Source organism: Ovis canadensis, chromosome 10 (genome assembly GCF_042477335.2).
Source record: "Ovis canadensis isolate MfBH-ARS-UI-01 breed Bighorn chromosome 10, ARS-UI_OviCan_v2, whole genome shotgun sequence".
Lineage (NCBI taxonomy): Eukaryota > Metazoa > Chordata > Mammalia > Artiodactyla > Bovidae > Ovis > Ovis canadensis.
In genome coordinates, this window is record NC_091254.1 from 46,176,286 (window position 1) to 46,190,774 (window position 14,489).

Here is a 14,489-nt window from a genome sequence, read left to right on the forward strand (position 1 = left end):
TTCTCTTTCCCTTAGGTTCCAGCAATCCTTTCCGAAACCAATCTTGAGAACGTGATGGTCAAATAAAAAGGTATGCTTCCTGGTTGATCTCCACTCTTGACAGCCTCCTGCCAGTCCAGTCTGCTACTTACTGTGAAAGGGAAGCACTCTGAAATGTCATGTGCTATTGTTAAGTAACCAGCTTTTCTGCTTTACCTCCTAGTAGGTCAACACTTGGAGAAGGGAAAGGCTACCCATTCCAGTATTCTTGCCTGGAGAATCCCCATGGACAGAGGAGCATGGCGGACTTCAGTCCACAGCAAAGAGCCAATCTCTTTTTGTTCCTACGATAAAATATCCTGTAGAACATACACCTTGTCTCTTTCTCTAATACATACAATTTTTACCTTTAAGTCTCAAGATTCACTACAAGTGACTGATTTTATCATTCTTCACAAAATCTGAATAAACAGCACAATCAGATAGTTGAAAATAGTTTTACCCTTTTTTATTGGGCATTTAAAAAATAACTTAGGGCTTGAACAAAAGTTTTCAAGAAGAAAAAGTTGGAGAATGTATTCCAGACTAGCACTCCTCAACTGTCATGAACATACAGAACATTCTGAAAGTGAAAGTCACTCAGTCGTGTCCTACTCTTTGTGATCTCTTGGACTATACGGTTCATGGAATGCTCCAGGCCAGAATGGACTGGGTAGCTATTCCCTTCTCCAGGGGATCTTCCCAACCCAGGGGTGGAACCCAGGACTCCTGCATTGCAGGTATATTCTTTACCAGCTGAGCCACCAGGGAAGGAATATTCTGGGGATCTTGTTAGAATGAAGATTCTAACTCAGAAGGCCTGGAGTGAAGCGTGAGACTGTGCATTTCTAAAAAGCTCCTGGGACTCCTAGTACTGCTACTAGTGTGGTGACCACCCTTCCAATAATAAAGTTCTAGAGAATGTCAGGGAAAGATCTGGATAAGTAACAATTCATAGGAAAAAAGAAATTCGGGCCACCCTCCCAAAAAAAGATAGGCGTTCAAGTAGTTAATTAACATCCCAACTCCTACCTTGCCCTAAATAATCAGAGCCTTCAAGGCCATTACTGATAACCCACAAAGCCCTAGCCCTTCAAAACTTCTGGTCCTGGTCCAGTGGTTTAGGACTAAGGGAAGTCCACTCTCATTCCTAATAAAAGGAGTCTCCAGACTACATAAAAAGAAACAACAATAAAAGCTAATTTTTAGAACTGTTTTATTTAAAAAACTTAAATGCACACACCTTTTTTGCATTCATTCACGTAACACTGCAGCATAAACATTTTTGCCCTCCCTAGAAATGCAATAAGATCTCTTAACCGCCCCCCTAAAAATTTTATAGTCTAGCAAAAGAAAAATCTATAAATACCACTGCTTGTATAGAAAATGTGTTTACAGACCAATTTTCAGAGCACAATTCTTTAGGTAAAACTGCAAAACAGCATCATCTCTATGACACTTTACAGGTATTGTTATTATATATCATAATCTATATTATATATCACCATCTAATTGCTAGAGAAACAAATTAAATAATGATAAACAAGAGAAATCAATGCTATCCTAGGACAAAGTTTCCAATGCCCTGAATTTTAAGAATCCCAAAACAGAATAACTGTGCTTTCACTATTTATACTCGGAAACAGTGAAGGATGATTTAACCTAAAGTTACGATGAATGACCCTTTTCAACAATTTACATTTTATTATTCAGAACGTGTTTGTGCACTTGGAAAACAGTAGTACACGTGTATGAAACATCACCCCCCTTCAGACAGTATTTAAGGAGCCATTAGCTCACTGACTTCTGCATGCAGTAACAGCTCAGCAACCTACCTCGTGCCACTCCTGAGTCTGAGGTCCACTAACAGAAACCTCTGGTCTAGAACTTACTGTGTATTTACTTGAAAACCAACTGTCATTTCTCTTTTAAAACCTCTTCTCTATTCCCTGGGATCCAACCAGGCAGGATGGCTAAGGAAGGAGCCGTAGCTGTCTGCATGCAGGTTCGACTGCTCAACAGCAGAGAAGAAGCGCTTGGAAAAGATACTCAAGTTTACTGGAAAACTGACAATAATATAATTTATCAAGTTGATGGGAATAAATCCTTTAATTTTGATTGTGTCTTTCATAGTAATGAAACTACTAAAAATGTGTATGAAGAAAATTGTGCTGTTAATCATACATTCTGCCATCCAAGGCTAAAATGGTACTACATTTGCCTATGGGCAGACTGCTTCAGGAAAAACATATATTACAATGGGTTCACAAGAGTATTTGGGAGTAACACTCAGGGCAATTCATGACATTTTCCAGAAAATTAAGAAATTTCCTGTAGGGAATCTCTCTTACGTGTGTCTTACATGGAGATATACAATGAAACCATTACAGACTTGCTTTGTGACACTCAAAAAATGAAGCCTTTAATAATTTGGGAAGACTTCAATAGCAATGTGTATGTGGCAGACCTCATAGAAGTTGTTTATACATTAGAAATGGCTTTGAAGCGGATCACAAAAGGAGAAAAGAACAGGCATTATGGAATTACAAAACTGAACCAAAGAAGTAGTCTGTTCTCATACGATTTTTAGGATGATTTTGGAAAGGAGAGAGAAAGGTGAACCTTCTAATTTTGAAGGATCTGTCAAAGTGTCCCATTTGAATTTGATCTTGCAGGCAGTTGAAAGGGCTGCTCAAACAAGTGCTGAAGGTCTGCGACTCAAGGAAGGCTATAATATAAATCAAAGCTTATTTATTTTGGGACAAGTGATCAAGAAACTTAGCAATGGACAAGTTGATGGTTTCATAAATTATCAAGATAGCAAACTAACACAAATTCTCCAGAATTCCTTGGGAGGAAATGCAAAAACACATGTTATCTGCATGATTACTCTGGTGTCTTCTGATGAAACCCTTATTACTCTCTAGTTTGCCAGCACTGCCAAATACATAAAGAATACTCCTTATGTTAACAAGGTATCAAGCAATGAAGCTCTCCTGAAAAGATATAGAAAAGAAATAATGGATCTTAAAAAGCAAATTAGAGGAGGTTTCTTTAGAGACTTGAGCCCAGGCAAAGGAAAAAGACTATCTGGCCCAACTCTTGGAAGAAAAAGACCTACTTCAAAAAGCCCAAATTGAGAAAATTCAAAACCTAACATGGATGCTGGTGACCTGTTCTTCCCTAGTATCACAAGAATTAAAGGCTAAAAAAAAACCAAAGAGTCCCTTAGTACATTGGGAAAATTAACAAAATGAAGGACTCAAACTACATAAATAAATTTAATATGCCAATGAACATAACAACAAAAACACATAAGGCTGCTGTAAGTTTAGAAGAAACTGATGAATCTCTCTGTTCAGTCTGATATTTTCAATAACACTCGATACATTAACTGAGATAGAATGGAATCCAGCAACAAAGCTACTAAGTCAAGAAAACTTAGAAACTTTGTGCTCACTATGATGACCTGGTATTAGACTATGAACAATTAAGAAAAAATGAAGAAATGAAATTGAAATTAAGAGAAAAGAATGATTTGGATGAATTTGAAGCTCTAGAAAGAAAAGCAGAGAAAGATCAAGAAAACGAACTAAGTTCAAAAGTAGAGCTGCTTAGAGAAAAGGAAGACCAGATTAAGATGCTAAAGGAATACAAAGACTCTCAGAAGTCAGAAAGTATGAAAATGGACTTGTCATACTCATTGGAAAACACTGAAGATCTAAAACAAATGAAACAGACTCTGCTTCATGTCACAACTGTAGCTCTTGATGCCAAAAGAGAATCAGCCTTCCTTAGAAGTGAAAATCTAAAGCTGAAAGAGAAAATAAAAGAATTTTCAAGTACATACAAGCAGATGGAAAATCATATGCAGTTATATCAAAATCAGCTGGAGGTGAAAAAGAAAATGCAGTTGATCTGGAGAAAGAATTACAATCTTCTCTTAGTGAAATAACAAAACTTACCTCCCTTATAGATGGTTTCAGTGAAATAACAAAACTCACCTCCCTTACAGATAGCAAAGTTCAAAAGATCTGCTAATATGGAATTGGCAAGAAAAATAACCCATCTGCAGAAAGAACTGAATAAAGTAGTCGAGAAAATAAAGCTTTGCATAATGAAGTTAATTTGCTGTCAGAAATGAAATCCTGACCTTCAGAAATAGAAATGCTAAGGAAAGAGATACATGATAAATCTGAAGAGCTCTATAAAGTAACATAAGAAAAAGACAAATTGTCTTCTGAAGTAGTTGATAAGAAAAGCAGAATTCAAGGTTTACTTGAAGGAATTGGGAACACTAAAAATGACCTACTAACTTCCCAGTTGAGTTGCGAAAGCACTGTTCAGGAATTCCAAGATGTTAAAAATCATCATACTGAATCTGAGCAAAAGTATAATAAGAAGGACCTTGAAGAGAATGCAAAACTGAATCAAGAAATAGGAAATCTCTCTAAAGAAGCTCAAGAAACTTGGTTTAGATTTGGAGGCTTTAAAGACAGAGCTCTCTCACAAAACCCAAGAACTTCAGCAAAAAACTGAGAATCAAGAAAGATTAAAAGAACTGGAAGACCTGAAGGAACAATTAGAAAGTAGAGATTCTAGGCTGCACACTGTAGAAAAGGAGAAACACTGAGAAACTTCAACAAACCTTAGTAGAAGTAAAAACCTTAACCCAAGAAAAAGATGATCAAAAATAACTCCAAGAGAGCCTACAAATCGAGAGGGACCAACTCAAAAATGATATTCAGGATACTATAAACATGAATACAGACACCCAGGAACAACTACGAAATGCTCCTGAGTCTTCAAAACAATACCAAGAAACAATTAACATTCTAAAAATGAAAATTTCTGAGGAAACTTGCAAGAATTTGCATACAGAGGAAAACTTAGGAGAAACTAGGAATGAATTTCAGTAAAAGATGGTTGGCACAGATAAAAGCCAAAATCTGGAAACCAAAAAAACCCAAGCTCTAATTATAGATGCTGAGGATAATGAGCCAACTGAGCAACAGAGAAAGATGAACTGCAACAAATGTTAGAGAGTATTACAGCAGAAAAGGAAAAACTGAAGACTTGACCTAAGAGAAAACGTTGAAATGACCACTGAAAGCCAGGAAAAATTAATAATTCTTGGAAATGAACTTAAAAAACAACAGGATATTGCTGCACAAGAAAAGAACCATACCATTAAGAAAGAAGAGCTTTCTAGGACCTGTGAAAAACTAGCAGAAGTTCAAGAAAAGCTAAAGGAAAAGATCCAAGCATCTCAAGACAAACAAGAATAGTCCTTCAATATGAAAGAAAAAGACAGTGAGACTAAGAAAATAATTAATGAGATGGAGCAATTAAAGGAGCAATTCAAAGTCAAAGACTCAGCACTACTACAGCTAGAAATGGCAAAGTTCGAATTGTCTGAAAGACTTGAAGAAAGTCACGATGAAGTGAAAACTGTGGCTAAGCAGAGAGCTGACCTGCAGAGGCTACAAGAGTTTCTTCAATCTGAAAAGAACCAACTCCAAGCGAAACTGCAGCTAAAAACTAGAAACCAAAGAGGAACGAGTTGCTCACTGTCACCTGAAAGAACAAGAGGAAATTCCCGGTAAACTGAGAGTGGATCTATCAGAAAGAAAAACTAAACTATCACGCATTCAACAGGAACTAAAAACAGCAAATGATGAATTACAGAAAAAGATGCAAGAGCTTTATGAGAAACAGTTTATTACCATCAACAAAATCAGTGAGATTCTGGAAAAAAGGAGTGAACTGCAACAGTTAAAGGAACAGCTCAAAGCCAAAGATTCATCACTACAAAGAATAGAAAGCGAGAGACTCAAGCTGACTGAAAAACTTCAGGCAAGTCAAGAAGTAAAAACCGTAATTAAGGAAAGAGATGAACTGGAAAGGGTACAGGAGGCCCTTCAAAAGGAAAGACACCAACTCAAAGAAAACACTAAAGAAACTGTAGCTGAAGAACTGAAAATCAAAGCAGAAAGCTACTTACATGCTTCTGAAGGAGTACCAAGAAACCATTAATGCAAGGAATAGTTCAGAGAAGACAGATCAAGGAACAAATATCCAAAGAGTCTAAGGGAATTCAGATGCTGACTTACAGGCAAAGATTTAAGAATTTCAGGAAGAACAACATCAATGTCTTGAGATGAAAGATGTCAGTGAGACTCGGGAAAAAATATGTGTAATGGAAAACTTGAAGAAGCAACTTGAGGCCCAAAAGTCAACTCTACAAAATACAGAATGGGAAAACGTAAAGTTAACTCAGAGACTCCATGAAAGTCTTACAGAAATAAGATATGTTACAAAAGAAAGAGATGACCTTAGGAATACGGAGGAGACTCTCAAAGTAGAGATAGACCAGCTCAAGGAAAACCTAAGAGAAACAACAAGTAGAGACTTGGAAAGATGAGAGGAACTAAGAACTGCCCAAATGAATCTGAAAGAGCACCAAGAAACTACTGATAAACTCAGAGGAATTGTTTCAGAGAAGATAGATGATATATCAAATAACCAAATGAATTTAGAAAACACAAATACTGCCTTAAAAGCACAGATTCAAGAACTTCAGGAGAGAGAACATCAACTTCTTAAGGTAAAAAATGATCTCAGGGACAATATGTATCAAACAGAGCAACTGAATAAGCAATTAGAGACCCAGAATTCAGTCCTGGAAAGCACAAAAACAGAGAAGCTAAGGCTGACTCAGAAACTTCATGAAAATGTTGGAGAAATAAAATCTGTTACTAAGGAAAGAGATGACCTAAGAACAATGGAGGGAACCCTCAAAATGGAGTGAGATCAACTCAGGGAAAGCCTCAGAGAAATAAAAGCTAAAAACCTGGAAAAACAAGAGGAACTAAGAATAGCTCAGGTGCATCTGTAGGAGCACCAGGAAATTATTGATAAACTCAGAGGGATTGTCACTGAGAAGACAGAAGAAATATCAAATATGCAAGTGGATTTAGAAAACTGAAATGCAAGAGAATGTCCAAGAACTGAAAGCAAACAAACAGTGAATTTTTAAGTTAAAAGAAGAAATTAGTGAAACACAGGAAAACCTGTGTGACACTGAGCAACTGAAGAAAGAAGTCACGGCCCAGAGCTTAACCATGAATACAATAGAAATGGAGAGCTTACATTTGGCTCCGAAGCTTCACGAAAACCTTGAAGAAATGAAATCTGTAATGAAAGAAAGAGATGACCTCTATATGCAGGTCAGGAAGCAACAGTTAGAACTGGACACGGAACAACAGACTGGTTCCAAATAGGAACAGCAGTACGTCAAGGCTGTATATTGTCACCCAGCTTATTTAACTTCTATGTAGAGTACATCATGAGAAATGCTGGGCTGGAAGAAACACAAGCTGGAAATCAAGATTGCTGGGGAAATATCAATAACCTCAGATATGCAGATGACACCACCCTTATGGCAGAGAGTGAAGAGGAGCTAAAAAGCCTCTTGATGAAAGTGAAAGAGGAGAGCGAAAAAGTTGGGTTAAAGCTCAACATTCAGAAAACGAAGATCATGGTATCTGGTCACAACACTTCATGGGAAGTAGATGGGGAAACAGTGTCAGACTTTATTTTTGGGGGCTCCAAAATCACTACAGATGGTGATGCAGCCATGAAATTAAAAGCCACTTGGAAGGAAAGTTATGACCAACCTAGATAGCATATTCAAAAGCAGAGACATTGCTTTGACAACAAAGGTCTGTCTAGTCAAGGCTATGGTTTTTCCAGTGGTCATGTGTGGATGTGAGAGTTGGACTGTGAAGAAAGCTGAGCACCAAAGAACTGATGCTTTTGAACTGTGGTGTTGAAGAAGACTCATGAGAGTCCCTTGGACTGCAAGGAGATCCAACCAGTCCATTCTAAAGGAGATCAGTCCTGGGTGTTCTTTGGAAGGAATGATGCTAAAGCTGAAACTCCAGTACTCTGGCCACCTCATGCGAAGAGTTGACTCATTGGAAAAGACTCTGAGGCTGGGAGGGATTGGGGGCAGGAGGAGAAGGGGACAACAGAGGATGAGACGGCTAGATGGCATCACGGACTCGACAGACCTGAGTTTGAGTGAACTCCGGGATTTGGTGATGGACAGGGAGTCCTGGCATGCTGCAGTTCATGGGGTCGCAAAGAGTCGGTCACGACTGAGCAACTGAACTGAACTGAAGGAGAGTGGAAGAGACTCTCAAACTGGAGAAAGACCTACTCAAGGCAGACCTGCAAGGAACCACAGTTAGAGAACTGGAAACACGAAAAACTAAGAATTTTTCGTATGCATTTGAAAGAACACCAAGAAACTATTGATAAATTCACATAGAGTTTCAGAAAAGTATCTCAGATTTCAAATATTCGAAAGGATTTAAATAAATCAAAAGATGAATTACAGAAAAAGGATCAACAGAACCCGAAGAGGTAAAATATGAAAAAAAGTTACTATGTGATGGAAACCAACACCTTATAAGAAGCCTGAGAGAAAAGTGCTTTAGGATAAAAGAGCTTCTGAAGAGATACTCAGAGATGGATAATCACTATGAATGTTTAAATAGATTGTCTCTTGACTTAAAGAATGAAACTGAAACCCAAAAAGAGCTTTCAATTAGAGTAAAAGCAAACTTCTCACTTCCATATCCACAAACCCAACAAATTCAGAAACTTCTTACTGCAAACCAGAGGTGTTCCACGGAATTTCATAGAGTCGTGATGAAGCTTCAGTATGTGCTATGTTGCAAGGACAAAGGAAGAAAAACATGAATCATGAATCCATCAATAAATTTGAAATGGCTTTTACTGATGAAGTGGAAAAGCAAAATAAACTGCTAATGGAAATATAGCACCTTCAACAAGATTATGGCGTTATCACCTGGAGAATCAAGGGACCTCAAATTGAGCCAGAGTGTGGATCTACATATCGAAGAAATTCTCAAGGATTTCTCAGAAAGTGATTTCCATAGCATAAAGACTGAATTTCAGCAAGTACTAAGCAACAGAAAAGAAATGACTCAGTTTTTGGAAGAGTGGTTGAAATGCTCATTTTGATATAGAAAAGTTTAAAAATGTCATCCAGAAAGAAAATGATAGTATTTGCCAAGTGAATAACAAAATAATTGCTATAATGAATGAATTAACATTAAAGAAAGAAATGCTACCGTAGCCAAAGAATGGGAGCATGATCTGAAATCAATGAAAGAGAACAATGAAAAACTATTTAAAAGCTACCAAACTTTGAAGCTCTCCCTGACCTCTGGTGCCCTTGTTAATCCTACTACACAAGACAGGCAACCTTAAGTCACATCAAGAGCTACACAGCAAGCCACAGAGAAGATTCAAGAGCTGAAACATCACTCCAGGAAGCTAAAGAAAGTATTACAATGATGCAGAAAGAACTCGAGATGACTGATGACATAATAGCAAAACTTCAACGGCAAGTTAATGAATCAAATGAATGCCTTGAAAAAAACAAATAAAAGATCCAAGTACTTCAGGACAAAGCTGCTTTAAGAGCTAAGCCTTATAAAGAAGAAATTGAAGATCTCAAAACGAAACTGGTGAAAATAGACCTGGAGAAGATGAAAAATGTCAAGGAGTTTGAAAAGGAAATTACTTCAACAAAAGCCACTGCAGAGTATCAAAAAGAACTTATAATGCTATGGAGAGAAAATCTCAGAAGACATTAACAGGCCCAAGATACCTCAATGGTATCAGAACATACTGATACTCAGCCTTCAAATAAACCCTTAACCTGCGGAGGTGGCAGTGGCATTGTACAAAGCACTAAAGCTCTTATTCTGAAAAGTGAATACACACAGCTAGCAAAGGAAGTTTCTAAGTTAAAGCAGCAAAATGAACAGCTAGTAAAGCAAAAGAATGAACTGTTAAGTGAGGTCAAGACATGGTAGGAGAGCAGTTAAGAGAGAGGTTCACAAGTAACTTGTGAGAATTCTCCAAAGTCTCCTAAAGTGACTGGGACACTCTCTAAAAAGAGACACCGTATATCTTCTCAATGCAAGGAACTGAATGTCCAAGATCCTGTACCAAAGGAGTCACCGAAATATTGGTTTTTTGATAACTGATCAATGTCTGCCTGGAGAAAGAAATGGCAACACACTCCAGTATTCTTGCCTGGAGAATCCCATGGACAGAGGAGCCTGGTAGGCTACAGTCCTTGGGGTCACAAAGAGTCGAACATGACTAAGCAACTAACACATGCAAAATCTTCGCCAGTACCTCCTCCAGTTCGCTATTTTGATAACTCAGGTTTAGGCCTCTGTACAAAATAACAAATTTCTGAAGCGGAGACCGTGGATCCCCAGCCAGGGCCTTGGCACATGTCGTCAGGAAAAGATGTGCCTGAGTGCAGGACTCAGTGGACTCTGCTCTGACACTTTTCTGGTGGCCCAGCATTCCATGTTTGGAAGTGTCTGTGTTTATATCTTTATGTGTCTATCCCTTGCAGTCATGTCACAAACCAACTTAATTTCAGTTCAGTTTCCACTCTGCCACTACAATTGGAAGATGAAGGAATGGAACGAATTCCCATAGTCTAGAATGGTGACAGCAATAGACCTTCTTCTTAAACGTGGTAATTCTGTAGAAGTTGAACAGTTTTATTTACTTACATGCTTTATAAAGAATAAAGTTACTGAAGGGAAAAAAAAAAACCTAACTACAAAGGTCTTCCCTCAATTAATTAAATATCCTGGTGGCTTAGCATATTTGTTATTATGAGAACTAAATATATGATTATATTTACATTAACCATCAGTAGTTAATCTAAACCCACTGGGAAAAAATAGACTAACTGATTAAAACCATTTGAATATTCAAAATTAGCTAATTTCCATATAGACAAAGGGAACTACTTCTACTTATTAATCAGGTGTGTTAACACACCTGGACTTTAAAGGCTTCTACCCCTAATTAATTTAGAACAGTAAAGCTAAAACTATAAATGATTATAAATTGGACTCAAATCAATTTTCTCCATGAGTAAAAGATTTAAAAATCAAAAGCAAAACCAAGTCAACCTCAAAGATCATGTTGCATTTTGTCTTGCCATTCATTATCAGTAACTGTAGGCTTTTCACAGAAATATATTAGGTCCCTTCCATTTTCATTGTTTAAATAAAGCCAGTTATAGGAGGGGATGGTGACTAGGTCTATAGAAAGTGGGTCTATGGAAAAACAGTCAGTCATTATTAAAGACTCATGGGCAGGTAAACATCTGTAAATGAAAAAGACCTTTTAACTTGTGCAGTCAATACAGAAATCATACACAGGTTGAGAAGATGAAAACAGAGGACACTGCTAGGTAAAAAGTAATCCAAATCATATAAAATGTAGCACAGCAGGAGTTACACAGACACACCACGGAAACATATTTTTTAAGCTCTACTGAGTAAGATCTTGGGAGAAGAAGTCTGAAATATTATTTTTTACCTAAATTTAAGAAAGCCTAAAAGCAGTCATTACTTCTGTTTTTAAAATTCAATGTTACAATGTAGTTTTATGCCACCAAAAATGAGATCAGTTGTTAAGACCACATTCAATTTCTAAAGATCTGGAACACCAAACTACAACTTCTTTTATTCTTTTGCTTTAGAATAGAACCAGAAAACAAGATGTAGAGAAATAAAATACCATGCCAATGTTGTTAAAATTTTTAAGTGTGAGTAATATTGTTTTAAATCATAAGTTGTTTCTACAATAAACTATCACCTGTAATGACCATAAAAATTTTTATATGAACTTTTGTCTCTTATCAAAAGCAATCATCACGCTAAACTGCCTATCTGCTTATCAGCAAAAGGTTCCCATTTGATTTATGTGTCCCCTTACTTATATTCAATCTTGAAATGAAGCACAACATCTTCAGCAAGGCCCTTTACCATGACTGAACTTTAAGTAGTGGCTAATCAAAAGTAATCCAACACTGAGAAACAGATAAACAGATGTTTCTAAACTGCAAGACTGTAAGCAGCATAAGACTAAAACAACTACCATCTGACAAGCACAATGCACTATGGTAAGCACTTCACAGCATTAATATTATGTAATATTCAAAATTCTGTGAGATAGGCACTATTATAATACCAATTTTAGAGATGAGAAGGAGGGCTTAGAAGAGGCTAAAATAATTTGCCTATAACCTCAAAACTAACATAAGGTCCTAAGGTCGAGCTGCAGAGCTTGTACTCAACTATGGTATTCTGCCTCAATCCAAAAAAACTTATTCTACATTCTATAATATTATTTAACATTATAACATAATGTTAACATTACAATATTAACATTATTCTAGCTACTCCTAAAATGACCAAATTCCTAAATTAATCTTTCTTTGAATCTAATTGGCATGGATGGGATAAATGAGAAATAATAGCTGCAGAGACTTTATTAAGCCACTCTACCCTCCCCACTTTCAAAACGCAAGGAAAACAAATCTTGAGAATTAAGTAGAGTTGGGAAAACTTACAGAGTTTTGGTTAAATTCAGCTTTAAAATTAGGCATGTTTGTGAGAATGAGCATGTTGAGAATTCTAAACTGACCTTTACTCATTTATTCCTGACCCCTACTTCCTAAGAAAACAAGGATGAACCATCAGTAGTGACAAACTCTTAGCATCAGCTACAATGCTTCGTAAATACAATGCCCAAAGTAGAGTGTCAAGAAGCCAACCAGAATATCTCAGAATGATCCACTAGTTTCCAAATGCAGTGGCAAATGCAGCATGGTTTTACTAAATTGTCATTATTAGGTAAGAATCAACTCAAAATCCCAAAAGCTAAAGCTAAATAATGATTATCATCAAAAGCACTGGACATGAGTTTGAGCAAACTCCGGGAGATGGTGAAGGACAAGGAAGCCTGCAGTCCATGGTGTCTCAAAGAGTTGGACACAACTTAGCACCTGAGCAGCAACAGCAGCATTAAATACTGCACACAAAAGCCATGCTGCTTCAGCTCACGTGTTTGAATACAGTAGTGAGATAAACACCAACCAACCAGACACATCTTAAAAAAGCCTCCAGAACAAAACCTCATAGATTTTTTTTTTAATCAATAGAACAAAATTCCCTTGAAATCATCAATTTTGAAAACTCTTAACAAAAGCAAGCTGTCACTGTACAGAAGCATCAATTAAAGTTCAGAAAATACGTGGCTGAACTCCTAGCTTGTTACAACCAATTTACTCTGCTTTATCCAAGGCACACTTCTATCTAATAAACACAATTCTGGAAGTTTATCCTGGATGACTCTTGATTTATGAGGGAAAGAAAGTTAACTCAAAGTTGAGTCATTAAGAATAGACTGGGGTTAAACAATAGGATGAATGGCACATGTAAGTCTGAGGATTCATATGCAGATAAGAGAGAAAACATAACTGTTTGCTAAGGGAAGCTGAATACTATAGGTCTTTGGCAATAAAAATGTTAGTGGATTCACATTCCATAAATGACAATCCTTTCAATATTCATCAGACAGGGAATTACCATGTTATTTTAACAAAAATGAGCTTAATGTTTCATTCTTTGTTAATGTACTTAATAACATTAAGTATGACATTTCAGAACTAAGAGCATAAATGCTTAAGTATCTCATAAACCAAGAGTTTACAACAAATTTAACAAGGATAGCCCAACAGAAAAATGAGCAAGTTGAAAATGAAAAGTGAAACTGAAGTCGCTCAGTCGTGTCCAACTCTTTGCAACCCCATGGACTGTAGCCTACCAGGCTCTTCCATCCATGGGATTTTCCATGTAAGAATACTGGAGTCGGTTGCCATTTCCTTCTCCAGGAGATCTTCCCAACCCAGGGATTGAACCCGGGTCTACTACATTGAAGGCAGACTCTACTGTCTGAGCCAGCGGGGGAGTCCAAAATAAGAAAAGGACACACACAAAAAAAATCCAAGGTCAAAAAGCATAAAGGAGAAGCTCAACAGGACCTGAGAATACAGAAATCTTCAGCCAACCAAATTCTGGTTGGCTTCTTGACACTCTACTTTGGGCATTGTATTTACGAAGCATTGTAGCTGATGCTAAGAGTTTGTCACTACTGATGGTTCATCCTTGTTTTCTTAGGAAGTAGGGGTCAGGAATAAATGAGTAAAGGTCAGTTTAGAATTCTCAACATGCTCATTCTCACAAACATGCCTAATTTTAAAGCTGAATTTAACCAAAACTCTGTAAGTTTTCCCAACTCTACTTAATTCTCAAGATTTGTTTTCCTTGCGTTTTGAAAGTGGGGAGGGTAGAGTGGCTTAATAAAGTCTCTGCAGCTGTAATCAAATGTTAACAGTGAGGGGCTTTTGACTATAAAATGACAATGAAAGATTTCTACATCTGTTTTCAAGGCTACTGAAAAATCAGCACCCATGAGTAGAAATACAAATTTGTGCAGCATTTCTGAAAAGTTATCTATCAATTATTAAAAGCTTGATTTTGTATTATTCC

The 14,489-nt window shown here is 37.0% G+C and overlaps 1 protein-coding gene and 1 pseudogene across 9 annotated transcripts in view; one reads left to right on the plus strand and one right to left on the minus strand.

Moving 5' to 3' along the window:
- The window catches only part of PAN3 (poly(A) specific ribonuclease subunit PAN3), a 123,473-nt gene that overhangs the window by 83,166 nt on the left and 25,818 nt on the right, over positions 1 to 14,489 (minus strand). The gene's annotated exons all lie outside the window — the stretch shown is intronic.
- Positions 1,227 to 10,425, plus strand: LOC138446593 (centromere-associated protein E-like; annotated as a pseudogene).